A 26,375-nucleotide genomic window follows, 5' to 3' on the forward strand; every position below is an offset into this window, starting at 1 on the left:
AGATGGGAGTGAGGAAAGGCGCCAATCCCACTTCCCTCTGAAGAAAGCAAAAATATTTCAAAGGGACCTGCACCTTGAAATAGCTCTACAAATTGCAAAGATTCACTTTCAAACTCATAAGGGAAAAGTTTACAAAGGGAAGGCTTCATCGAGGCTCCTGGTACCTGGACCCAAAGAATCTCCAAGGAAAACTATAATGATTATGAAAAGCCTTGACTTTATGCTCTTTCATGGAAACTTTTCACCCACCTCTCAAAGTGCAGAGATCTGATGGTTTACGCAAAGAATGTTGGTAAGTGCCAGGAGCACGGGCTGTAGCGAAGCATTCTGTGGTATGATGGTTCCTCACGCTTGGTAACAGACTGTTACTGGCCCAAATAGGAATCACCTGACATTATGCTCACATGGTTGGTTTTCTGAGTTCAGAGAACTCTCTTGAAATGTGAAAACCAAGTGAGAACTGTCCTCTGACCAGGAGCACATGGAGCATCACGTTTAATGATTCTTGACAGAGTTTCTCTTCTTTTCTTGCTACCTCAGCAGGGGTTCCCCTGGGTTAACCAGAGACCAGTAAGTTGTAGAGTTTATCCTTAATAACACTTTCAAAAATTAATAGCAAGTAATAGAGGAAAAAATAATGTTTTGTCTCAGTATAATTTTTTAAAATGTTGTTGAGTCTGTCACACGTAACAATTAAGACACAACTAGTGTGACTCATGATTTTCTCTAAGTACTGAAGGAGATGAGTTTTTTTCTATATTACAGAAACCTATTACATAGCCTAAAATGGAGAATAAGACCTAAGAGGTATCCTAAAATTGATCCCAATTTCTTTCTAATATATTTATGCACACCTTGATACCCAGTGCCAGAGGGACATCAATGGGGGAGAGGAGGGCATACAGAGTAGCTGGAAAGATGAAGAAAGAACTAAAAGGAAAAAGGCATGAAATCTAACTGAATTGGTCCTAAATTCAACAGGAAGGAGTAGAAAGTATGCACCATTAAAGAAAAGGTTTTATTTTACAGACAAACCCTCTTTACAGCTGGATAACTCATTACATAATAACAGTATTTTAACATCTAATATCTTTTATTTAAAAATATTCATAGAAATGTAAAATGTATGAGCCAGAAGGTGGGCCCTTTCTCTAAATTGAGTGAGGATGATCTCTTCCCAAGTTTAAAGTTTTAAAATCTTCAGTTTCAGAGAAATGTGAAACTAAAGAGGATTCCATAGGAGAATAACAGACAGCTAAAGAGATGGAAAGTGGGTACCTGAGTTAAGCACTAGGTGGCCTTGAAAAGACAAGACTGAGAGTCATCTTAACAATTGTCTTCCAGATTCCTTAGAGCTCTTCCCAAAGGAATCATGGCAAACCATGCTCCATTTTCCTCACAGTGAGAGAGACACACACAGAAGATAGTTATAAACAGATAATTTATAAATGGAAATATTTCTCAAAGGTAGAATGAGTGAGAAAATTGCCTTTAATCTGGTCAAAATCTATTTCTTTAAAATTTCAGATTAATAAAAATAGTGTTAAGTTAAATTTAGCCTAGCTGCCTCATTACAGATTTTAAGTTTATCCTAAAGGTTTCTCTTCAAATAGTAAACTCTAACCTAACTCGATGTGTAAACAGGCTGTAAATTACTCATGTAACCGGGCCTCAGCCCATCACAGTGGCTGAGTTTCAGCCAATCACAGGCAGCCAGCTATTCAAATCCTGTTCAAATAAGGAAAATGCCTAACTGTAACCAATGTGGCTGTTCTGCATCTCACTTCTGTTTTCTGTACATCACTTTCTCTTTTTCTTTCCATAAATGTTATCTGACCATGTGGCAGCCCTGGAGTCACTCTGAACCCATTCTGGTTCTGGAGGCTTCCTGATTTGCCAATTGATCTTTGCTCAAACTCTATTCAATTTAGTCTGTTTAAAATTTTTCTTTTAATAATTGTAACTGGCTTTCTTATACCTGTCAAATTTCAACTGCGAAGACTCATCCAATAACCCTCCCTGCTCAACAAATAATTTAAAATGAAAAATGATCACATATGTGGAGCAATAGCCACTCTATACACTGCTGGTGAGAGTGTAAATTGGTACCACCTTTTCGAAATCTGTTGGGGAGTATACACAGAAGCTGAAGAGGTACATAATCTTCAACCTAGCAATTATGTTCCTTGTACATACCCAACAGAAATATGTAATAATATTTATCAAAATACATATAACAGAATGTTCATAGATAACACTATTTGTAATAACCAAACCCTCAAAAGAGTTTAAATGTCAATCAGCAAAAAAATATAGTGGTATATTTTTACCATAGAATCCTATTTAGCAATGAGAATGACAAACTATAGCTACATGCAAAAATATGGATAAATGAATCTCACAAGCAACACTGAGAGGGAGAAATTAAGCACTAAATAGTACATATTCTAGGATTCGATTTATATAAAGTTATTGAACAGGCAAATCAACCTATAGTGCTAAAAATCAAGATAATGGTTATCCTCTTTCAATACTTACCATGTATATCTTTATCTTCTAGTACACATTGAGCTTCTCTAGACACAGGATTTTTAAAGAGGATGTTTAGTTGAAAAATATATCCTCTTACAGAGCCCTGGATGCCAAGCAACTCTATTATTATATTACATTGCTTTATTGTATAACTTTTGGTCATTCTTCATTTAAAAAATTTCTTATAATGTGATAGAAAAATGTCAAGTTACATAATTAGATATTTCTATTTATTTTTGTACAATTGCCAAACTTTTCAAACAGACTGTAAGTTCATTGCTATAATGTCCCTATTTTAATCCTTCTGGTGTTATAAAATGTGTTTCATCCTTTTGAAATAAAATATATTTGAAAAACAATTTTTATACTTTCCTTGAATTTGCATATATGAAATATAAATACACATCAGGCAATTTGGAAAGCTGAAACCCAACTAATACTTGCTAGTAAGGGATTTATTGTTGTAATACTGGTATTTTGATTGTGTTTTTAACACATATTTAAAATACTTTTATATACATATAAAATATATACATATGAAATATTAAAGAATGAAATGATATAATTTACATAAAAATAATCCAGTGAGAAGAAGTGGATGGGAAATAAATACAATATGACTGGCCAACAGAGCTAATTACATGGGGGCTCATGATGTTATTCTCCCTACTGTTACATATTTGTAATTTTTAATAAAAATATTTCAAAATAATAATTACTTAGAAAATTCTCTTAAGACAAACAAGCTTATTTCAGGCTGCTTTTACCAAGTGGCCATTCTTTATTCCTTAAGAAAAAAAGACAAATAAGCTTATTCCAAACTTAGAGTTTGAAGTGGCCTCTTTAAATAAATGTACAGTTAATACATCAGCATGAATACAGTTATCAAATATTCACCTATTAATAGCATAGACTTTTGTTCTAAACCTCCAGAAAGGTCATTGCTAATATTCTGCCCAAATGTAAACCTTAAAAGTGTTAACCTAAAATATCATTTTGCATTTTTCTTAGTTTTCCTAGATAAAACTAAATTTCTGAAGTGGGAGGATTATAGCTATTCATTCTCTGTAAGCAGCATTTAATACTCTTACTAATAAAATTTAACCCCAACACCACAATTAATACTCTCTTTATCATTACAACAAAATTATGTGTTGAAAGAATTTAAAGTATTGTTATACAAGGAAAAAATAGTACAGTAGGAATCAGATAAACACCTTATCTCACTAGGCATTAGAGAAAAAAGTACACTGTTTTCCCTCTTGATTTGTTTAATGCTGTCAATAAATTTCATCAAATAAGCAAAAACAGAAAAGATGTGACCAAAGGGCATTCCAGCTCAGAGGAAGAAACCATATCAAGAATTTTTGAGAGTAAGATATCCCCAAACATACTTTATTTCTTCATATATTCATGAGCATATGCAAATACTTAATACAAAGACATGTTTCTGCTCATACTTCTATTAAGTTTCTGATGGGGAGCATGAGGGTGAGAATGATGTCTTCTATGCTTCCTATAGCATTCCTTTGTGTCTAAAGGAATGGGCCCTGTCTAAAGGCCTAAAATCCTGGGTGTTGATGATGTAGTCCTTTACTCTAAGATAGTGTAAAGTCTCTTGTTGGAGGGGAGTGGCCTATGGTTGCTGTAAGAAATTACCACAAACTGGGTAGCTTAAAATGATGTTGATTTTATGAGAGTTGTGGAGGCCAGAAGGCCACACTCCCTGCGGAGGCACTAGGGGAGAATCAGCTCTGTGCCCTTTCCCAGTTCTGTAGAGGCCAATACTCCTTGGCTAATGGCCACATCACCCCAATCTCTGACCCTATCTTCATATTGCTTTCTCCTCTGTGTGTCTCATCTCCCTTTGCATTACTCTTATAAAGACACATATGATGGCATGTAGGGCACAGCAGGATGGATCCAGGGAAACCTCAGTTACATCCACAAAGACCCGTTTCCCAAATACGGTGAACTTCACAGGTTGCCAGGATGAGGATGCAAACCTAAGGTGAGAGCCATCATCAGCCTCCCTCAACATCACTCTCTGCTAAGCTTCAGTCACACTGGCCTTCTTTATGTTCCTCCAAGTTATCACGCTCCCTTCTGCCACACGGAGCAGTGCTTCCTCTTATTGTGGACACTCTTTCCTGCTGCTCCCATGCTTTCCTCATGACCCCAGGAAAGTCTTTTTCAACCTTCATATCCCATTTTGTCACTTGCTTCCTACTGAAGACATCCAGTTCTTTTGCTCTATTTTTTCTTTCACAGAAATCAACACAGTATTTCATGGCTGATTAATTTATCTCTCTCTCTCTAAATTCCACGAAAACAGTTGATTATCTTAATTTTTGCCCACAGTAAGATCTTAGCAAAGATTTTCATAAATGAACAAAAAACAATCTCAGGCTAAATGGTGGCCATAATTAGAATTCTAAGCTGGTGACCAGCTGAGAATTACTGATACAAATAGCAGAGGCCAGCATCTTCTTCAAAATGGGCATAAAAGAGATCAAGGGCATGAAGTCTTGGAGTGCATAAGAAACGTTACTTCCTGTTCTTGGGTGGGGTAAAGGTGACAATAGAGGGATAGAAAGAAGAAGGTGAGCTCCCAGGATGGGCTGAGGATCCTTGCAAAGGCTGCCAATTCATAAGAAGGGACAGGGAGTTGGTGACTGGCTCTCAGATATGAAAGTGACCAGCATTTTTCCAAAGACCACATGCCTGTCAATCATGTTTGGCATGTGTGTAATGGGTTACAGCTCCTTAATGAGGGCAACAGGGGAAACAAAGCTATTTCACACTCTCACTGGCTTCTAAGGAGGTTGAGCCCTCATGACTAGGGATGCTTTATTTCTATTGTACCTAGTGTTAAAACAGGTTTGGGTAGCAAGGTTGGGTAGCAGCTGAAGAAGTCTGAATCACTTTGCCTAAGGTAGGAGGGAAGCAGACTGAAGGGGAAGAGAAGACTCTGAAAAACAGAACCAGAGACTGTTAATACAAAGAAGAAAAGTCCCTTGAGGCAATACAGTCAGAGTTTAGGGGAACAGAGAGTGCTGTGGTATTTGCTCTTGTATGTGGTGTAAATACTCTTCCATCTATACAACGTCTATGTCTACATGCTCACTAGTGCCTTTTTGCTAAATGAGTCACCCTTAATGGAGGTAAAAACAGCACCAAGATCTGCAAGAGAGCTGCCTTTAGTAAGACCACAGATATGGAACAGTCATGTACAGGAGGAGCTAGGGGAGAAGAGGCCAAGTGTGTCCAGATCCCAATATGATTAGGACTGGGGAGGACATGGGTCATCTTTCCTATAAAGTGCAGCTGATAAAAGGCAGTAAAATAGTCAAGGAAAATTAGCAACAATTCCCCCTTAACTTTAGCTGAGGGGTGGGCCACAGCCTGACGCAAGGAAACAACTCTGTCCATAGCACAGAGATAAACAGCTCAGGCTCTGCAGGTAGGAGAATCTGGTTTGAATTTCTATTCCCGTATTTACTGGTTCTGTGACACTCGGCACGTTACCGGGCATACCCACTCCTCTGCCTCCTCATCTGAAGAAAGGAGGTAACAAGCATCCATGCCTCTCTGAGAGGGCTGTAGAAGAATTAAATAAAATCACATGTGTAAGCTGGTTAGTCTAGTAACTGGCATATAATAAGTGTTCAGTTAATGTTAACTATCTCTATCGTTCCCATCTGAAAGTTCTTTGTTGCTCTGCTGTCGGTCTAAAGAAGTTATGCTGACCATGTCAGGAAGAGAGAAACATCCTTAGGGAGGATGCTTAACTGGGTCATCCCCTTCTAAATGGTCAAAGGGCAAGTGGGATGCCTGGTAGACTGATATTAGAGTGATCAGCCTCCTGAGGGCGGCTACCCGGCTTCACCAGGGAGTCCCACATCTGATGCCCAAGCATCCACAAGCCACTCATCCACATTCTTCTGCTCCACTTGTCATAACAGCCAACTAATGTGTTGCAGCTCCTTCATCTTTCCTACATTGGTGGAAGGCAAGGATTAAAGTATATCACCTTTTTTTGATCTGGCTATCATGGTCCTGCCTCCCTTCCTTTTGATAAGGACCAACAGCTTGGAATATAAATGCCTCAGCCAACCTAAGGGCTGTAGGCATGATTGCAGGGTGCACTCATTAATCACCAGCAAGGCTGAAGTCATAGCCCTCAGTGGAAGCCACCTGAACATACAGCCCATGATGAGAGCAGTGGGTACCGTGGTAAAGAAGTGAGGGTGCTCCTCAGGGCACAGAGCATCTCAGTTGGCTAGGGAATCTGACCCTGCTTCCCCCAGCAAGTTCTCCATGGAGACCGACACTAGGGCACTGAACCAACTGGGTGGGCAACAAGAGATGACAACCACAGTAACAGCAGCTTCCCTGCAACAGCACATACTGTATGCCAGGAAGTAAGTAAGCCAGTGCTTCACATATGCAGCATAACATCACATGTTTACAACATTCTAAACATTCAGCTTTAGAGCAGAGGAAACCAAGGCACAGAGAGGTAAGTAACTTGCTCAAGATCACACGGCTAGTGTGGGTGTAAGACTCAAACCATGTCTGTTTGATTCTGAAACCCATACCTTTTTCTCTACTGCAGTGTGCAGCTACTGGCTACTGATCCCCCTCCACAGCCCAAAGCACAAGAGAGTAAAATTTTCAAGTGGTAGACAATTGGGTAATTGAACATGAAGAAAACAGTGCCTACTAGATATCTGGTCACATGAGTCAACGGAATTAAGAGAGAGAAAAAAATCACTGCATCTTTGAATAGACTGGAGTTACACTGAAAAGAATAGGATCTCAGTAAGGAATTCAACACCAGTGACAGAGACTGGCACACCGACAGCAGAGGGCTTGGCAGCTGCCTATTGAGACGCAGGGATAGGTAGTCAGGGATATGGCTGAAACACTACAGACTAAGTTCTCAGATGAAGGTTTGGCTTTTAAAGCTTTTAATGGTAAAGGAAAATCCAAATAACTGGCATTAGTTTGAACAAAAATGAATATGAAGAAATTAAAATGATAAGCCAGAAATTGGTTTTCAGAAGTTTCTTTTATATCCTTAAAGGGTGTTATCAAACTGCAGGGAATTCTAGCTTTTCAGGGACTGGGCACTCAGCTTAAGCCATCCCTGTGTATGGACTTGTGAAAGCTGCTTCCTGCCTGGTGGGGTTTAAGACTCTCCACCCAACAAAGACATTTTAAGAGGAAAATAAGAACTGCTAGCATGTCAGCTTAAAAGCAAAAAACAAACAAAATAACTCACAATAAATGATGAGACAGGTGTTGCAGTGCTGTTTTTATTTGTGTAATACACTGACTCACCATGCTTTCAATACCAAACACTCAAACTTCACTCTTAACAGGTTCTAGCACCCCTGCTATTTCAGGATGACGGCCCTTTGGGTGTCAACAGGTAATGCAGACACAAAGCAGTCAGGTTGGGCCTCTCTCTGTGTTCTTCACTTGAACATACTGCTTTTCAAGCATTTGTGTATTCTTGTGGCTCCTAAGCTCCTTGAGGACGGAGCCACATTTTGCCTGATTCTGTACCCCTCTACACACAGTTAGGCTTAGCACACTGCCAACCAGCAATTACTGAGGCCTCTGATGTGCCAGGCCCCGTGCCAGCCTCTTTGCTGGCAGTCTTATTTAATTGACACACCAAGTCCATAGGTATGAATTGTCCCCATTGTCTAGAAAAGTTAGGTGTGTTCTGTGGCTATGGCTAGACAAGGAGATGGCTGAGATTTGAAAAGGCTTGCGTCTGACCCCAGTCATGCTCTTACACCAGACTAAAACCTTGCATATTGAAGGACATTCATAAGCATCTAGCCTTGTTTTAAATTGAAACTCTGTTGATTTGCCCTTTAGAAAAAAATGAAAAATTTCCATCTTCAGAATAGAACACTTCAATCAAGCCAGTGGCAAAACTTGTGATCATGATCCTAATGGGTGTCAAGTTTCTGGGACTAGAAACTCTCCTCTGCCCCCCGACAGAACTTCGATTCCTGTTTGAGGAATGTGCAAAGTCACCAGCTGCTTTCTTGCCTTTTCTAGTTCAGTCTCTGACAGATGACCGACAACTTTTATTCCTCATGCCAGTAGAAAACTGCTTTCAAATGCTAGATGAGAATGATGATGAAATCACCATTTATTAAACTTTACTATATTCTGGGGCTAAGCCAGGCAGTTTAATGTATATTTTCCCCTACAATTTTTTTTAAGTCATCACAATAGCCCTCCAAGATAGGTACTTTTAGTCAGCATTTTACATAATGGAAACTATGGCCTGGAAAGGCCTACTGGCTCTCTAGGTTACACTGATTACGCAGCTAGTCAGTAGTAGAAACCGGGTTCAAGTCCATGTTTTTACTATTGTCAAAGCATTTGCTCTTACACAGATACTGCTGATGAGTTACTTTGATCCTGGAAATAAAAGAAACACAGAATATGCACACAGAACCATTACTGGGACATAGATTTTCCCCAGTTGGTGCCCTATATATGGCAAAATAAAGCCTCATATAAGAAAAGAGTGATGCAACTTCTTACCAATATGGTATATCTGACTTGCAAGCATACACAAGGTCTATCTTTCGAAAACTCATTAAAAACATGGAAAAATGATGCTTTACACAGTACCCCTCATAAAAACAAAATTTAAAGTTCTAATTGGATTCAATGCAGTTAGGTTAAAAATAGAATAATCCAACTTATAAATCTAAATAAATCATTTCAATACAAATCTCTTTTTAATATTGCACATACTGAAGTATTTATAATGCTAACTACTCTGTATAACACCAAGGGCTGTATCCTCAAAAGACTTTATGTACCATCATCCAATTCCTACCTCAAGGCAAAAATGAAGCTGGTCACAGGAAAATTCAAACTCATTTCTGCAAAACTCTCCGCTGCTTCAGACCTGTAAGGTATTTCCAGCCCAGACTCAAAGAGCTAATTTTACAAGTAAGAAGATTCCTTTCTTCCAATGACCTCAACATTTACAGTGTCGTACTAAAGCTCAAAATAAAATTAGATTTTGGAAGGAAAGAGTTTGAAATATTATGTAGAAAAATACTGGCAACAAGATTCCTGGCATATCACAGTATTAAAGCTAGAGAATTTTATCTGGAAGGCTGGCTACACAGTGATTTAAAAAAACACCATAAACACAACATTTTGAAACTGAAGAAGACATTTATAATCCTAAGTGCCCTTGGTTAGTAAGTCAATTTAAGAAAATGAGTAATGCAAGGTTCTTTAGTATCCAGTTGCATTTTTTTTCTGTAATACTCTCCATTAGAACACAAAAACCAACAGAAGCCAAATTAAATGAAATCAAAGTCCATTTAACAGAGTGTCCTCTAAATTCAAGGTAAAGACCATTACCATCCACAAGATTCCAAGTAAGCAACAAAGGACAAACGGATGCTTCCAACAGACACGTAAGGAAACAAGTACTTGAGAAAAATGATAAAACAGGAGGTCCTGGTGTTTATCATAATGTGTATATCAACCCCAGTTATAAGCAGCTGGGAAGCTATAAAATGGGTGACAGTACTTGATCCATAAATGTTCTCAGTGTTACTACTACCACCACAGCCACCACTAGTTTTAGCGAGGTTGCCTCTTTCTGCAAACACAAATCTCTTCAAGGGAAGGTGTTTAGGCAACATATGTCTTCAAAGGTTTTTGTAAGCGGTATTATTTCTTTATTAACATATCAGATCAGTCACTCTGAGGAACTATGTTTTTAATAGTCTTGGTAAGAAAAGAGAAAGGGTCATCTCAGTGTGAAGGAACAGTGGCCAAGCATGGTGGTCTGCAAAGAGAAGCCCTGGGAAGCAAAGGACATGAGAGGTGAATGGTAGTTGGACAGGTCACCTGAGTGAGGAGCAACAGCGATGGGGAGAACACAGAGCAATCCCTCCTTCAGACCATCTCAGACACACATCAGGAAATCAGGTCCAATCTCAGAGCTACATTATTTTTTTTAAAAAACTAAAGTGATATTTTTAACAATTCCCAATCCCATGGAAAAGGAGTATTGTGACTTGTTATCTTTAGGTAAGATGTGGCACAATGTGAATATTTTTGGAGACACAATATTTGAATTCTAGTTCAAAAATTCCTTCCCAAAAAGGGTTGGCATAGGCACTGCTGCAAGGATCTATACAGTCCTTATAATAAAATATAATACTGACAAAGGGAAATAATTATGTGCAGAAAGGGGAAGGCACTAGCCCAAGTAGAATGGCTCACAGAGAACCAAGGACTTTGCTCTGTCAGCCAAGAATGAGGCTCCCTTGGATGAATCCATAAATGTCAGGTCCAGAAAGGAAATGCAGGTTTCCCTTTTTTAAACAGTACAAAAGGCCAAGAAGCTTCAGAACTAAACAAACCGGGCCTGACCTCATAATAGTGTACTAAAAGCAAAGTCACAGATGTTTACATTCAGTCCAAATCAAGCCTAATATTAGAACTGAAACAAATAATTGTCTCAGCCAGATTTCAGGTTCCAAAAGGAGAGCAGACAACTCCTGAAAGGAGATCCATCATTTGCACCTGCTAAGTGCTAAGCACTGTGACAGGCTCTTTGCCTATGTTAGGACACTCAGTCCACATAGCAGCTGAATCTCTACCCCATAGAAAGCCATGGAATCTGGGATGGATTGGGGGCAAGGAGTGGGGGCTGAGACCGAGTCCAAAGGGCAGTTAATGCTCACTACCATGAGCAACTACCTCTGGAGCCAAAGATTTTATAACAGTTGATCCCAGTTCACTGGCCAGAAGTTATTTGCACTAGAAGTGATTTGCACAGCAAAGGTTTCTACCTCTTAGGACTCTAGCCTGGGGTCTCTAACCATGACTATGCCTCCCTTCAATAAAAAATTTATGATCATTAACTCCCAGTATATGCATACTTTAAATTATATACATGAACTACTATTCTACTATATTATGGCAATTATAAAACATATATGCAATACGTAAGTTAGAAAACAATTATATTTCCAATTTTCAATTGAAATAGTAATATTTTCTTCTCCTAACCCAATGGATCAGGCAGTGTATTACATTTAGAGACTGGCTTTTTTGATCTTTCTCTTACAAAACATTCCCAATGGGCACGTTCCACTTCATGGGTCCCCCAGTCTAGGAGGAAGTGACAGAAGTGGAATAGGTCTGCATATTTGGCCTCTACACCTGAACCCATATTCATTTTCTTACAATAATCAAACTTGAGAAGAGAGAGAATGACTTCTTTGATCCTCAGTAGACAGACTCTTCCCAAGAGTAGTACAGATTGCTTTTGCATGCAGATATGAAGAGGAATGTCACAGAGACATGTATCCCCAAAGTCTGCTTGGCCACTAATCACATCTCTTTCTCATCTAACCCCACTTCAACCGAGTCAAAAATTAAACGGGAAAGATCTGAACATGTTCTTTTTTTCTTCTTTTGCCTGAATCACAGTAGTGATTCTGTCACGTTAGGCAAAGCATTCAACTTCTGTAGGCCTCATTTTTCATGTAAACATTGGCATTAGCTTTGAGAATGACTAAGGATTCTTGTGGACATAAAAATCTAAAGTTCTAAAACAATCCCTAATTTTCCTAATATGGTATGTATACACTATGGAATGTTATGCAGCTATAAAACACTGGAACAGAAAACAAAATACCATGTATTATCACTAGTAAGTGGGAGCTAAATGATGAGAACTCATGGAAACAAAGAAGAGAACAACAGACACTGGGGTCTACTTGAGGGTGGAAGGTGGGAGGAGGGAGAGGATCAGAAAAAATAACTATTGCGTACTAGACTTAGTACCTAGGTGATGAAACTATCTGTACAACAAACCCCTGTGGCAGTTTACCTATATAACAAACCTACACGTACCTGTGAACCCAAAATAAAAGTTAAAAAAAATTAATAGGAACAGATTTCAGAACTAAAACCAAAAACAAACATAAAAGGAATATTATGCAGCTATAAAAAGAATGAAATAATGTCCTTTGCAGCAGCATGGATGGAACTGAAGGCCATCGTTCTAAGTGAAATAACTCAGAACATCAAATACAGCATGTTCTCATTTATAAGTGAGATCTAAACTCTTCTCTTCTTTGTTTCCATGAGTTCTCATCATTTAGCTCCCACTTAATCGTGATAATACATGGTATTTTGTTTTCTGTTCCAGTGTTAGTTTTATAGCTGCATAACATTCCATAGTGCATACATACCATATTAGGAAAATTAGGATTACACATGGACATAAAGATACTAGGACTCTAAAAGGCAGCAGGGTGAAAAGGAGTGAGGATTAAAAAATTACCTATCTGATACAATGTTCACCATTTGAATAATGGTTTCACTAGAAGCCCAACCTCCACCAGTACACAATATACCCATGTAACAAACCTGCACATGTACCCTCTGAATCTACGCCAAAAAAATGTTTTCAAAGGATAATTTTTCTCACCCTGGTTTATCTCTATGTTCAAATGTTGGCTATGATACAATGTGAAATGTGAATCACTAATTAAATGCACTGACCTAGAAAAAAAGCCACTTCTATCATCCCTCATCTGACAATAATACAGTAAAAGATAAAGGTGTCTGATGGATTCCTAACTGAAGTAGACCAAATGGATGAGGTACCTCTTTCGAGGAACACAGGGCTGAGTCTAGGTAAGATACCTTCCCCTCTCTTTTTCTGCAAACACAGACACAATCACACATGCACAGTACCCTTAAGTACACCTGTAAATGTATATGGAAGTCAAATAATGGCACAACCCTAAAGACAGCAGACATTATATGTACCCCAAAGAGAACCTGGTGTAGAACAATGTTAAATATTACAGGGATTGCTAACTGGTTGTTAAATACACAAAGTACAACATATCTTATTTTGTTTATTTATTATTTTTTTGAGACGAAGTCTCGCTCTGTCACCCAGGCTGGAGTGCTGTGGCACAATCTCGGCTCACAGCACCCTCTGCCTCCCGGGTTCAAGTAATTCTCCTGGTTCGGCCTCCCAAGTAGCTGAGATTACAGGCACATGTCACCATGCCTGGCTAATTTTCGTATTTTTAGTGGAGACAGAGTTTCACTATGTTGGCCAGGCTGGTCTCAAACTCCTGACCTCAAGTGGTCTGCCAGCCTCAGGCTCCCAAAGTGCTGGGATAACAGGCATGAGCCACCAAGCCTGACAAGATATTTTATTTTTAAAAGGTTCTGGTGGACTGGAGGTTTAAAATAAGGTAATTTTGGCTCACGGCAGAGCACTAAGCAGGGCACAGAAAAGAATGGTTCCAGTCTCATCCCACCACTCACTAGCAGTGTGAATGCTTCCTCTAACAGTTATCCATGTGTTCCTCAGTTTTCTCATCGGTAAGATGTGCATTCTTTTTTAAAAGCAAGAGCAAGATCATTATTTCTGCTGGTGAAAACTGTAAAAAAAAAAATCCAGCAATAGATGAACAGTCAGCTATTGTATGGTACTCAAGGAGACATCAAAATTATAATAAGTGTGTAAAAAATAAAAATTTTTACCATGTTAAATTAAAAGGGAGAACAAAATTGTACCTAGATATTATAAAAGGGGGAGAGTATTGAAAAGCATGAATCCTGAAAAGCCAAAGTCATGATTTTTCCCATTGGTTTTTCTTTTCTTCCCTTGGTTTCGTGTTTTTTTTTTATAAATAATATGTATACATGTATAGGAGGAACATTCTTAAAAATGCACAGATCCAAAACAGAGTTGACTCTGATCTGTCTACAAGATAGAAAGGATTCTGAACAGAGATAAAAACCCACATGATTACTGCTTGTGTGCATTAGCTAGAAAATGGAGGAGGGCAGCTAATGCTTCCTTTCAGGAAGATAAAAACTTGGATTCCAAAGCATCAAGGCCGAGTATATTCTTGATATCTCAAATCCATCTGTCAAAACCCTATTGGCTTCTCAGAGAAGTGTACTTGTTAAACTGATAGACACATTGACACAGAGTAGCATGAGGTCTAAATCAGCCACATGGGATCCACACAAGGTGGATGAGGAATAATTTGTGTGAATAGGGGTGGAGGTGAGACAGTATGAAAATCCTCAGAGAGGTTAAAACTAAAAAACAAGAATCCAGTTTCCATTTTTCTCTGGAAAGCCCTCTTTAAGGAAATGTAGAATTGAAAATGATTACAATGAGAAAAGAGCATCTGAGTAAAGTTTTGATATATTCAATGCCCATTAAATAATTACGTATTACTGCATTAAATGAACTCTTTCTTCAAGAGAAACACTCAGGTACTTCAAAATTCTGAGATAACAGCTTTCCATTGTAGGCCACAATTGCTCATTTTGAATGATTCTAAAAGTCTGAAAGTATCAGAGAAATATGCATTTTCTTATTGGTAATTGGTCCAACAGGTAGAATAAAATCTTCTGCTCAGTAACCTGATGCATTCCAAGGGAATTAAAAGACCACCCAGTAGCATCTTAGTGTGAATAACAGCAAGTTTCTTAAAAAAAAAAAAAAAAAAAAAAAAAAGCCAAAACAAGTACCAGCCACTATAACCCAGAGTGAATGTGTGAGCTCACCCTGGAGCTCAAACACAGAAAGTGAGCCCAGAGCTCAGGCAGTGTCAGCTCTTATAGACACAGCAGGAGTGAGATTATGCCCAACTCCCCCTGCCCAGGAGCTTCATTTGTTCCACTAGGAGGCTCTGATCAGACCACTGGGAAGAAAGGAGGTATCTACAACAGTCTCTTGTCTCTAGAGGCTTACAGTCTGCAGAAGTAAACAGAAAGCCAAATGACAAAGTCCAGCAATGCTAAGTGCTATTACAGAGAAGACATGAGAGGTCGGAGGAGGCACATGTTCATGCTCAGAGCACAGTAACTACCTGGTCATCTATTCTCTATGGTACTGGACAGCTTGGCAACCTCATTGTGCTTGTGGTTATTAATAGTTTCTTCTGGAAAATTCTGTATATGGTTTAGCATGACTGGAACTGAGTTGGAAATGTCAGTCATTCGTATTCTCTCTCCCTCCCTGTGTCTTCTTCATGGAAGATGAGTACCTTCTATGTATCAGGCATTATATATGCACATATAGTTCAGTTACTCCTCAAAATACCCTGTGAACTTATTGCCATTTTATAGAGGAGAAAACTGAGTTTCAAAGACATGACAGAGCTAGTACAGTTCTCTCTCTCCCTCCCTCTCACTCTCTTTCTCCCTCTGTCTCTCTCTCTCTGCATGTGCGTGTGTGTGTGTGTGTGTGTGTGTGTGTGTATAAAGGAAGGGTAACAGGAAAGTGTTGGAGAAACAATAACCTGATCTGGGCTGAGAAGCTGGGTCCACAGGCATTTGTATCAGCCTCTCCCACTTCTGATGTTTGCTTAACAGTGAACTTGACTGACCCCAGAGAACGTTTTGTTTTATTTTGTTTTAATTTTTCTTTTGATCCAGTAAAGATAGGTGTAGGAAAATAACATCTCCCATTTCAGGGACAGGACTTCGATTGACTAACCCAGTTCTAACTCCCTGCAAAGCTGGAGAAAGAGGCCTAAACACAAAGGGCCTCTGCATCCCATATACCCAGTCCTGTGCAAATATTCATGATATTAGAGTGGAAAATTTCAAACTCTGAAATAGAACAGCAGTGTGATGGCACCTAATATTCGAGCTTTGGGGAAAAACAATGTTGGAATCTAGGGAATCGAGAGTAGACTGGTTTAAAAATGGCAGGTCAGAATGATCTTAAGACTCCTGTCAGGAGTGGGACACAGAATAGAGAGGATGGAAACTGGAGAGGGAAAGGGGGAAAAGTGTGGAAGGAGAGGGAGAAAACCCCCAAGGCTAAGTCTGGGTTATTGTGTGATTTTGCTTCACATGACATGGGTCACGGATGCCTGTCATACATATACATTAACATTTTTTTTTTCTTTTTGCTGTTGTCTTATAAAAATGTCTGTTCCTGAGAGTCAGACTTTATGATTAGATTATTTATTTTTTTTATTTCAATAGGTTTGAGTGGGTACCAGTGGTATTTGGTCATTAACATGTTTTTAAAAAGCTATAGGTGAACAATCTTTATCTTGCAAGAACCAGTGAGTATCCCATTAACGATAATAGTATTGCTCATAAAGCTGCATATTCAGTTATTCTTCAAAATACCTCTGAATTTAATGCAGGGATGTAGATATTATTGCCATTTTATTGATGAGAAAACTGAATTTCAAAGACATGACAGAGCTAGTACAGTCAGCGTTTTACCGTAAGTCAGCCTTCTGCCTAAGCCTGTGTTCTTCTATACCTGGAGTGGGAATTCTTCCAGGGAGCAATAGGTGCCTCTGACTACAACTTACTGACAAACAAAAGCCTCACTACACAGTCAGGTACTCACTTCTAAAAGTGTTAACCTAGAAAATCACCCAAAGAATGCATCTATGTGCCTTAAAACTGCCTTCTTGGTAGGCTGCTGCTTAGGATGTCTGCCAGGTACACAGTGCCTTGCCAGCCACATGCCAGAAGGAGAGCTGCCTTAGTTTGCAATCTCCCTAACCACCACTTGCTCTACCTTTGCAAGTAGTCAAAACTAATCAAAATTAACATAAGTGAGTGAGCTGTGAAACTCCTGTTCTTAACAGTGGGCTGTGTGGTGGGAGAGCACACAGATGGAGTTTCCTTTTTAAACGAAATATTTGGCACTAGCCTCTGTTAAGAGTTTTCCTTTATTTCCATCTGGTTTTAGTATTGGAACGCATACACGAGAGAATGGAAAAAGAAAACTCTGTTGGCGTGCTAAACCACTAGAAAAGCTGAAGTCACTGACAGCACATCCTCTAAATCCTTGGAGATTAAGCACACGCTGCTCAAGGAATGTTGTCACATTGTTTTTAAGGAAGAGGAGAGTTCTGTTCCTCAGACCTGCCCTATCTTGAAAAAAAAAAAAAATGACAATGTGTCTGCTTTGGAGTCAGATGGACACAGGTGTGAGTCAGCACCCTCGTTATTTAGCCACCTGACCCTGGGCAGTGCATCTACTGGCATTAAGCCTCAGCTATTTCATCTGTAAAGTAGAAATAACAAGAAAAGGCTGTTGTGAGGATGAAATGAGATGATACCTGTTAAATGCTTACTTATCTATCATTGAGCTTTCCTATTCACAAGGTTTTAGGAAAGACAAATGTTATTATCACTGGTTTTCACAGGAAGAGATCTAGAACCACCAAGGAAACTCTAAAAAACATTTCAGGCATCTGCTTTTTCTACTACACAACTGAAGCATACACATTCATATGTGTCAGTGTCCCTGGCAGGAGCCTTTCCAAATTTCCCTGGGGAGTTAATCTGCTCTCTAAGAGTCAAATACATCTACTAACAGTGTCACTGTAATATGTGAATTTCTTAACAGCCCAGTTGTTGGTACACAGGACTGTTATCACCTAGCCAAAACCCATAGGAGACCAGAGTAATACTGAGACATGATTATCACTAAAGCCGTATGAAAGTGCAAGAAAAGGCATTTGGTTTGGCAAGTCTTTTCTCACAGGATCCCTACACCCACAAGAGATGGAGAGCACAGCACAGTGGATAAAGGAATAGGCTCTAGAACCAAATCTGGGTTCAAGTCCTTGTTTTGTTACTCACTAGCTGAGGATCTTGGGCAAGCTAATTTGCCTCTATATGCTCATTTTCCTCATCTACAAAATAAGAACTATTATCTACCTCATAGCACTGTTGTAAGGATTAAAGGAGTTAACATATGGATCAGATATAGAATATGTTTGAACTTAATAAATGCCACAACTACAATTATTATTACTATTACTAATCCCAAAGCAGGCTGATGACACCCTGACTGTATGAGCACTGAAGCATGTGACAGGCGCATGGCAGGTGCTGCACTGCAGGTCACTTAAAATTATACCTGTGGCCAAACCTACTGAACTAGAAAATGTTTCAGAGGAAAACCCTCTCCTTTTCACTTCATGTAGCCAATGGTTATTGTTTTACAAATGCTCTACTCAAATGTGTCAGTGCACATATTCTAGAAGAACCAAATGCTCAATAAATGGTATAACAAATGATATTGCATTTTTATAAAATTAAAAAGAATGTAAGAAAACTCAAAATCAAGGCACTAAAAATAACTTTTTTTTAATTGTGTTGTCTTCTGGAGTTAGTTTTATAGCTGGATGTACACACCAAATCTCTATAATACAGAGACAAAAGGCTTACCCTGATATATATTCCAATGTAGGAAAGTCTGTTAAACAATAACCTTAGAAATGAGATAGAATGACACCATGGAGGCCAAAAGTGTTCCATGTCTCTATCAATTGTGAAGAGTCAGAAAGGAATCTACTATTTAAAACATGGCTTTCTCCACCACACCCCTCCCAGGAGAATCAGAAGAAATGAGGTGCTGTGGCAGTTGCATATGGCCATAGGTCAGGGACCAGGTGGATGTCTGACTCTGCCACTTCCAAAATGATGACCCCGGGAGATCATGACCTCTGATGAACACTGGTTCCTTCATTGTGAAATGAGGGACATGCCACTCAATGAATAGGGATGCCACAGGGATTAACTGGAATTAAAACAAATAATATAATATGCAGAAGGTGAATATTTTTTACTTTTACATAATTTTCTAAAAATTTCTTATTTTCAGTAATATTTACTACTTGTATAATAAAATTATATATATATATATATATATATATAAAATTATTGTAGTTGATTTGTACTTCCTCTTTTACTGCTAATATCTTTGTGTGCCTCTGACTTCGGTGTGAATGTCTTCATTTTTCCTGGATAAAAACTCTTGAAAAGTCAACTTACCACTGCTGAATAAACCATTTCTACCAAGGTCAAATTTCATCTGTCTTGTCTCTTCTCTCTCTTCTAATATTTATAGACTTTGAAACGAGAGCTGGTCTGAATTAGAAAGTAGATAAAAAGGGTTTCTTTCCTATGCCACATCACTGACAATTAAATTTGGTTACCCTAATTCCAGTAATAACCCTTAAAGCATTTTCTCAAACCCTCATAAATGTTTAAGTGTTGATATTAACTACCTGAATTTTTCTCTACATGATATGCATGGAATGAGAATGAAATTTGGTATAAAACTTCCATAGGGGTTCAGATCCCTAGACTCACAGAACCCAAATGAACCTGAATCTAACTACTATGAATTTTTCAACTGAATAAACTGAAGCCCAGAAAAATCAGAGGTTTCACCATGGCCAGCCAACAAGTAAGAAACTAAAGCAGTTTTAAGTGAAATTGAGTACCGAAAATATATTATGTCAGATATCCCAATAAGACAACCAGAGTATATCTCCCCAAAACAGCGAAGCTTCTCAACCTTAGCTTCAGAAGTTCTTGCATAACACTTTCAAAATGCAGATTAGCTTCCCCACCAGCTCCTGGTGCTGCATTAGTAGGACCCAGGTAGAGCCAGGCCATCTGTACTTTGGAAAATTCTAGAGGGTACTATAAGGAACACCTAGGGCTTCCCATCACTGAGATAAAGGGCAGTACTGGCAGGTTCTATGCTCCTAATCCATGTCATTACCTTCCAAGGGTATCTATTTACATAAATTATTTCATCAAAGAGCATTCAGAACAATTTTGCTCTCTACAAATCTAAAACGATTTAGAAAAGATTAAGATTTTCTGTTTCAACAAAACATGTAAAAGAATGTACTAATCACAAAAATTAAAGTTCCCACATGCTCCTTCTCTGGGGATGAGCAGCAGCCAAGGGAAGATTTTTATCCATTTATGGATATAAAGGCTAGCATCATATAGTACACACACATAATGAAAACAGAATCGGGAAAACAGATTTTAAACATGACATTACAGAATGTTCGGTAGGTAACTAATGTCTAATAACAAACTGATTTTAACTTAGCATGTTTCTAGTTTAGTTTTATAGACCCAAATTATCATGGGCAACTGACTATAGAAATTGTTGTGGGCAGGGCTTGCTTTACACTTTGAATGTGTTAACAGTTCAAAGTTATAAATAAAGTCTACACTATAATCAGGTATGTAGTAAACCAAAAACTCAGATAGCATCTACCATTAAGCATCTATTGTGTCTATATCAAGCCATGTGCCAGGTGCTATAAGGAATATATCATGTTAGGTCCAGTCGTTGAGCAACCTAATCCATATGAGTGAGCAAGAATAAAAACAGCATAAAATAAAGATTTTGCATATAGACAGACCACATAGATGTAAGCACAAGTTTAGATGATACATAACTGCTTCTATCTGACCATTCAAAAAGGTCACTGGAATAACTTCTCATGCCTATAAAAGAGACAGCTAGTTTCCATCCACCTTAAGACATACATGGAGGTAAAGAGGTTAATACTTCCCACTAGTGGTGTGGTGGCTCATGCCTGTAATCCCAGCACTTAGGGAGGCTGAGGTGGGCAGATTGCTCGAGGTCTGGAGTTCGAGAACAGCCTGGCCAACATGGTGAAATCCTGCCTCTACTGAAAATATAAAATTAGTTGGGCAAAGTGGCATGTGCCTGTAATCCCAGCTAGTCAGGAGACTGAGGCAGGAGAATCACTTGAACCTGGGAGGTGGAGGTTGCAGGGAGCTGAGATCGCACCACTACACTCCAGCCTGGGAGACAGAGCGAGACTCTATCTCAAAAAAAAAAAAAAAGGAAAGAAAGAAAGAAATCCATTTCATTGAGATATATTTACATATAATAAAATATACCCATTTTAAGTGTGCACCCTGATTAGCTGTCAAAAATGTATGCACCTAGGTAACCAACACCACAATCAACAAACAGAACACCTAATGTCACTGCAAAATATCACCTCAGGCCCCTCCAATTGTGCCACTACATCTTACTTTTGTCTGTTCTAGAATGTCATATAAATAGAATCACATCGCATATTGATGCTTCTCTCTGTTTTGTTTTTTTTTTCACACAAAATAATGCTTTTGAGATTCATCCATGTTGCTGCATATATCGGTAGTTCATTTCTTTTTACTGCAAGGTAGTATTCCACTGCAAAAATGTAAAATAATTTGTTTATTCATTTAATATGTAGATGGATATCTGAGTTATTTCTGGGTTTTGGTTATTATGAATGAGACTGTCATGAATACTCATGTACAACTCTTTAGGTGGATGTATGTTTTTATTTCTCGAGTATATGCCTAAAAATAGGGTGCATGTTTGACTCTATAAAAAACTGCCAAGTTGTTTACTAAAGCAGTCATATCATTTTTACATTACCATCAGAAAAGTATGAGAGCTCAAATTGCTTCACGTTTGTTAACACTTGGTATTGTCAGTATTTTTAATTTTAGTCATTGCTGAAAAGAAAAAGCAGAAACCAGTGCTTTAAGAATGTTAATTACAGAGGCATCTCAGTACATAAGCACTTGTATATACCATTCAGGAAGTCAATCAATCCATGATTCCAGTGAGAAACACTCAAATCCTATCCCAAGACACCACAAGGAACTAGAGAGATTATTTTTCTCCTTACAGAATTAAACCTAAATAACTCAAGAAAGATCATCCTATTTCTCCCACTCCAGCTCCTTTTTTGGATATCTCCAGAAGATATTTAATCTGCTGTGAAAATAATAAGTCTTATGATCACAGACCTCTAACTCTGATCATAAACTGTATTAGATATTGGGATGAAAATTCACACAAAGAAAAGTTAGTAAAAGACATTGGATATATATGAAACACCCATGTCTAGATGCATATTTTGGCAAGCTTTTAAAGTAGCGATACTTCTCCCTTTTTAAAAATGTAATGCTTCATGCTGTTTGAAGAATGGTTAAAAATTATTTGCAGACATTGTCCTAATTTGGAAAAAGTTCACCAGTTCAAAATGAATAGCTGGTTTTCATCAACTAAACCACAATAGTTGGAGGGCCTGGGCCCCCAGAAGGCGTAGGCAGTTCACACTAATAGCAGGAAGAAGATTGTCATTCCAGGGCTCTGCTTTCACTTCACAGACTCCTATGTGAGCTGAGCTACAAACAGGTCATCCCTAGACTGAATAGGAGAATAGGAGAAATTCAAAATCCTGCTTAGTCTTTTAATGAACCTGCCATTCCCTCTGCTTGGAATGCCCTCTCACCCACACAGTCCTCTTTTCAAAACCAGTGAAGCCCTACTTTTCTCAAAACTCTTGGTTCTCCCAATCAGGCCAAATTCTCTGCATACATGCTTTCACATCACTGTATTTTTTCTTTTTAATCTTTTACAGTTTATAACTATGTTTATTTCAGTGAGTGACTTATTAATGTCTATTGCTGCTTGCCCACCATATTAGGTACGCTCCATGAATTCTTTTCATAGTGGTACCCACAGAACTGAGAATGCTTGGCACAGAAAAGGTACTTAATAAATATTTGACTAGTTAATTGCTAATTAAAACATCACCTTATCAGGGAAGTAGCAATATGCCTCTAAGCTTCACACAAGTTAAAAAATAAAGGTGGTTGCTTCTTTGTGACTTACAAGAAAAATCAAACTGCAAAAATCTTGGGTGTCAAAGTTGCCTGCCCTTCTCCTGCCCTAATTTCCACTATACTGTCTGCTTAAATGTCAGATCTACTTTATCAGTCTACCCTCTCAAGATTCAAAAGCATGAAAAGACTGAAGAACAAAAGATTTTCCTCCATTAGAATGTAACCAAAAAAGCAATTCTCATAGTTTAAACCTGAAGGTCTTGGTAATTTGTAGGAAATACAGTTATCCCATAAGTCCCAGGTCATTATCTTCTATGGCAGGGGAAATGAAATGGTTATGCTATTTCACTGAGATGAGGTTATTACAGTCCCTATATCACTCTTGCAGACTTCATGATCAGAATCAGGCAGACAATAGCATATGCCTAAAATGCAAACAAACTGTTCTTCTTCAGTTATACATGTGTACTAGTCAAAACTCAAGTGGCTTCTAGACCACCTACCTTTCTTTCAACTACTCATCTACAAGAAATCTCAATGAACTATTGAGAAAATAGAGCTTAATAAAATTAGAATTACTAGGAGTCTATACTAGGCCGATGTTCAGCTCAGCTCAAATGCAAATCAATATTTATTTCAATATATTCTATTCATTATTTGTGTAAGCAGAACTCTGGAATCTAAATTTAAGAATATGAAAATATTTTTAAGACCTGGGCTGGGTGTGGTGGCTCATGCCTGTAATCCCAGCACTTTTGGAGGCCAGGGGTGAAATGACTGTTTGAAGCCAGGAGTTTGAGAGCATCCTGGGCAACGTAATGAGATCCCATCACTACAAAAACTATAAATAGAGTGTTTCATGCCTGTAATCCCAGAACTTTGGGAGGTCTAAATAGGAGTAACACTTGAGCCCAAAAGTTTGAGACCAGCCTGGGCAACAGAGTGAGACCTTATCTTTACAAAAAAATACAAAAGTCAGCCGGGTATGGTGTTGCGTGCCTACAGTCCCAGCTCTGGGGAGGCTGAGGCAGGAGGAACAAACAACTGAACCCAGGAGGTCAAGGCTACAGTGAGCGTGGTTGTGGCACTGCACTCCAGCCTGGGCAACAGAGAGAAACCCTGTTGCTAAACAAAACAAAATGCAGCAGAATTTCATTAATAAAATTCTAGCAAAGTATTAAGTAAGGCCACATCTTTGTTTCACTTAGTCATTAGATATTAATTGAGGCCCTAGAATATGCCAGGCACTGCTTAGCACACTAAAGAAATTCAAGTATCCTCTAATAATAACCAAATTTTATTAACCTAATCCTTACTTGGGGTAAACAGAAACCAATGGTTCAAAGTCAATTCTCTCACAGTCATTTAAATAAAAGCTTTCTTCTTTTTTTTTTAATTTTTAATTTTTGTTTTGAGACAGAGTCTCACTGTCACCCAGGCTGGAGTACAGTGGTATGATCTCTACTCATTGCAACCTCCACCTCCTGGGTTCAAGCAATTCTCCTGTCTCAACCTCCCAAGTAGCTGGGATTACAGGTGGGCGCCACCAGGCCCAGCTAATTTTTGTATTTTTAATAGAGACAGGGTTTCACTACGTTGGCCAGGCTGGTCTCAAACTCCTGACCTCAGGTGATCCACCTGCCTCAGCCTCCCAAGGTGCTGGGGTTATAGGTGTAAGCCACCATGCCTGGCCCATTGAAAAATAATTCTTACCAAAGTGCTATATTCTTACTTCATTTTAATCTAAGACAGTCCTAGAAATTTACATGTTCCTTCTGGTAAAAATTTACTTTTACCTAAAATAAATTCTGATAAATAATCAAAGGCTTAATTTTTTAAAAAGCTAGAAATGGCCCAAAAAAGTAAAGTTTTATTCTTCCACTTAATCATTAGATATTAATTGAAGGAAAATTTTTAAAAAGATAAAATGAGCTTAAATCTTCCATTACTCCATACAAGAAATATTATCAGTCGATTCCTCAAGGATTTAGAAATAGAAATTCCATTTGACCTAGCAATCCCATTACTGGGTATATACCCAAAGGATTATAAGTTGTTCTATTATAAAGGCACATGCACAAGCATGTTCATTGCTGTGCTGTTTACAATAGCAAAGACCTGGAACCAACCCAAATGCCCATCAATGATAGACTTGTCAAAGAAAATGTAGCTCATATACACCATGGAATACTATGCAGCCATAAAAAATGATGCTTTTGTGTCCTTTGTAGGGACTTGGATGAATCTGGAAACCATCATTCTCAGCAACTGACACAAGAACAGAAAATCAAACACCGCATGTTCTCACTCATAGGCAAGTGTTGAACAATGATAACACGTGGGCATAGGGAGGGGAACATTACATATTGGGGTAGGTTGGGGGTTGGGGGGCTGGGGAGTGACAGTGCAGGGTGGAGAGGTTGGGGAGGGAAAACACTGGGAGAAATTCCTGATGTAGACGATGGGGAGACAGACACTGCAAACCACCATGGCATGTATGTACCTATGCAACAAACCCTGCGGGATGTGCACATGTATCTCAGAGCTTCAAGTACAATAAAAAAAGAGAGAAGAAATAAATATTATTAGAAATATCACAAATGCCCCAAGTGTTTAGATTAGCATCACCCATACTCCATGAAAAATTTATCCAAACTTTATCTCAAAATTCTTAATATGAATTCATTGTAAATCCCACAGATCTCCTACAATTACAGAAAGAGAGAGAGAAAGAGAGAGAGAGAGAGAGAGAGAGAGAGAGAGAGAGAGAGAGAGAGAAAACAAACCCAAGATAATTCTAAGCTTAATAAAACAGATGCCTCTTCCTGACAAGGCAATGGCTGTCAGGCAAAGCAATGACTTATGAACTGAATCGACCTTCTCACATTCCATAAGGTGCCAATATTTATCTTGAGACAAGTGATTCCTGATTACTGGCAACAAAGCCAATGAAAGTCAGGCTGTGAGTAATGACAACTATCCAGATACCAGGAACTGTTCTAAACAAGAATCTCAGAGGATAGCCCATTCTCTGTCAGTATCCCAGTGTAGACAAGTATGGACAAACAAGCCTGTAAAGCCCTTTACAAAACCTCTTAATGAATTAGAAAATACATCAGAATTGAGCTTCACTACCTTTCCAGTGCACAGCAACCTCAAAAACAGAGGTGTCACCGTAAAGAGGAAGACCACGGAGAAACAGGGAAAAGGAGCAAGAGATTGCAGACATCTAAAACACCTGTGAATGTAAACCTCCGGGATACCTCAGAATTAACTGTTTTAAAATAGAAGTTGTTTTAATAATATTAATATTTGGTTCTCATTAC

At 38.5% G+C, this 26,375-nt stretch overlaps 1 protein-coding gene and 1 long non-coding RNA gene across 6 annotated transcripts in view; both read right to left on the reverse strand.

Moving 5' to 3' along the window:
* Positions 1-26,366, reverse strand: part of LOC141583560 (uncharacterized) — a 36,869-nt gene extending 10,503 nt beyond the window's left edge. Inside the window, exon 1 of the long non-coding RNA XR_012516215.1 lies at positions 250-26,366. This is a non-coding gene — a long non-coding RNA (uncharacterized LOC141583560). The remainder of the gene's footprint in view (positions 1-249) is intronic.
* Positions 1-26,375, reverse strand: part of STXBP6 (syntaxin binding protein 6) — a 248,897-nt gene that overhangs the window by 146,081 nt on the left and 76,441 nt on the right. The window lies entirely within an intron of this gene.

This window comes from Saimiri boliviensis, chromosome 2 (genome assembly GCF_048565385.1).
Source record: "Saimiri boliviensis isolate mSaiBol1 chromosome 2, mSaiBol1.pri, whole genome shotgun sequence".
Classification (NCBI taxonomy): Eukaryota; Metazoa; Chordata; class Mammalia; order Primates; family Cebidae; genus Saimiri; species Saimiri boliviensis.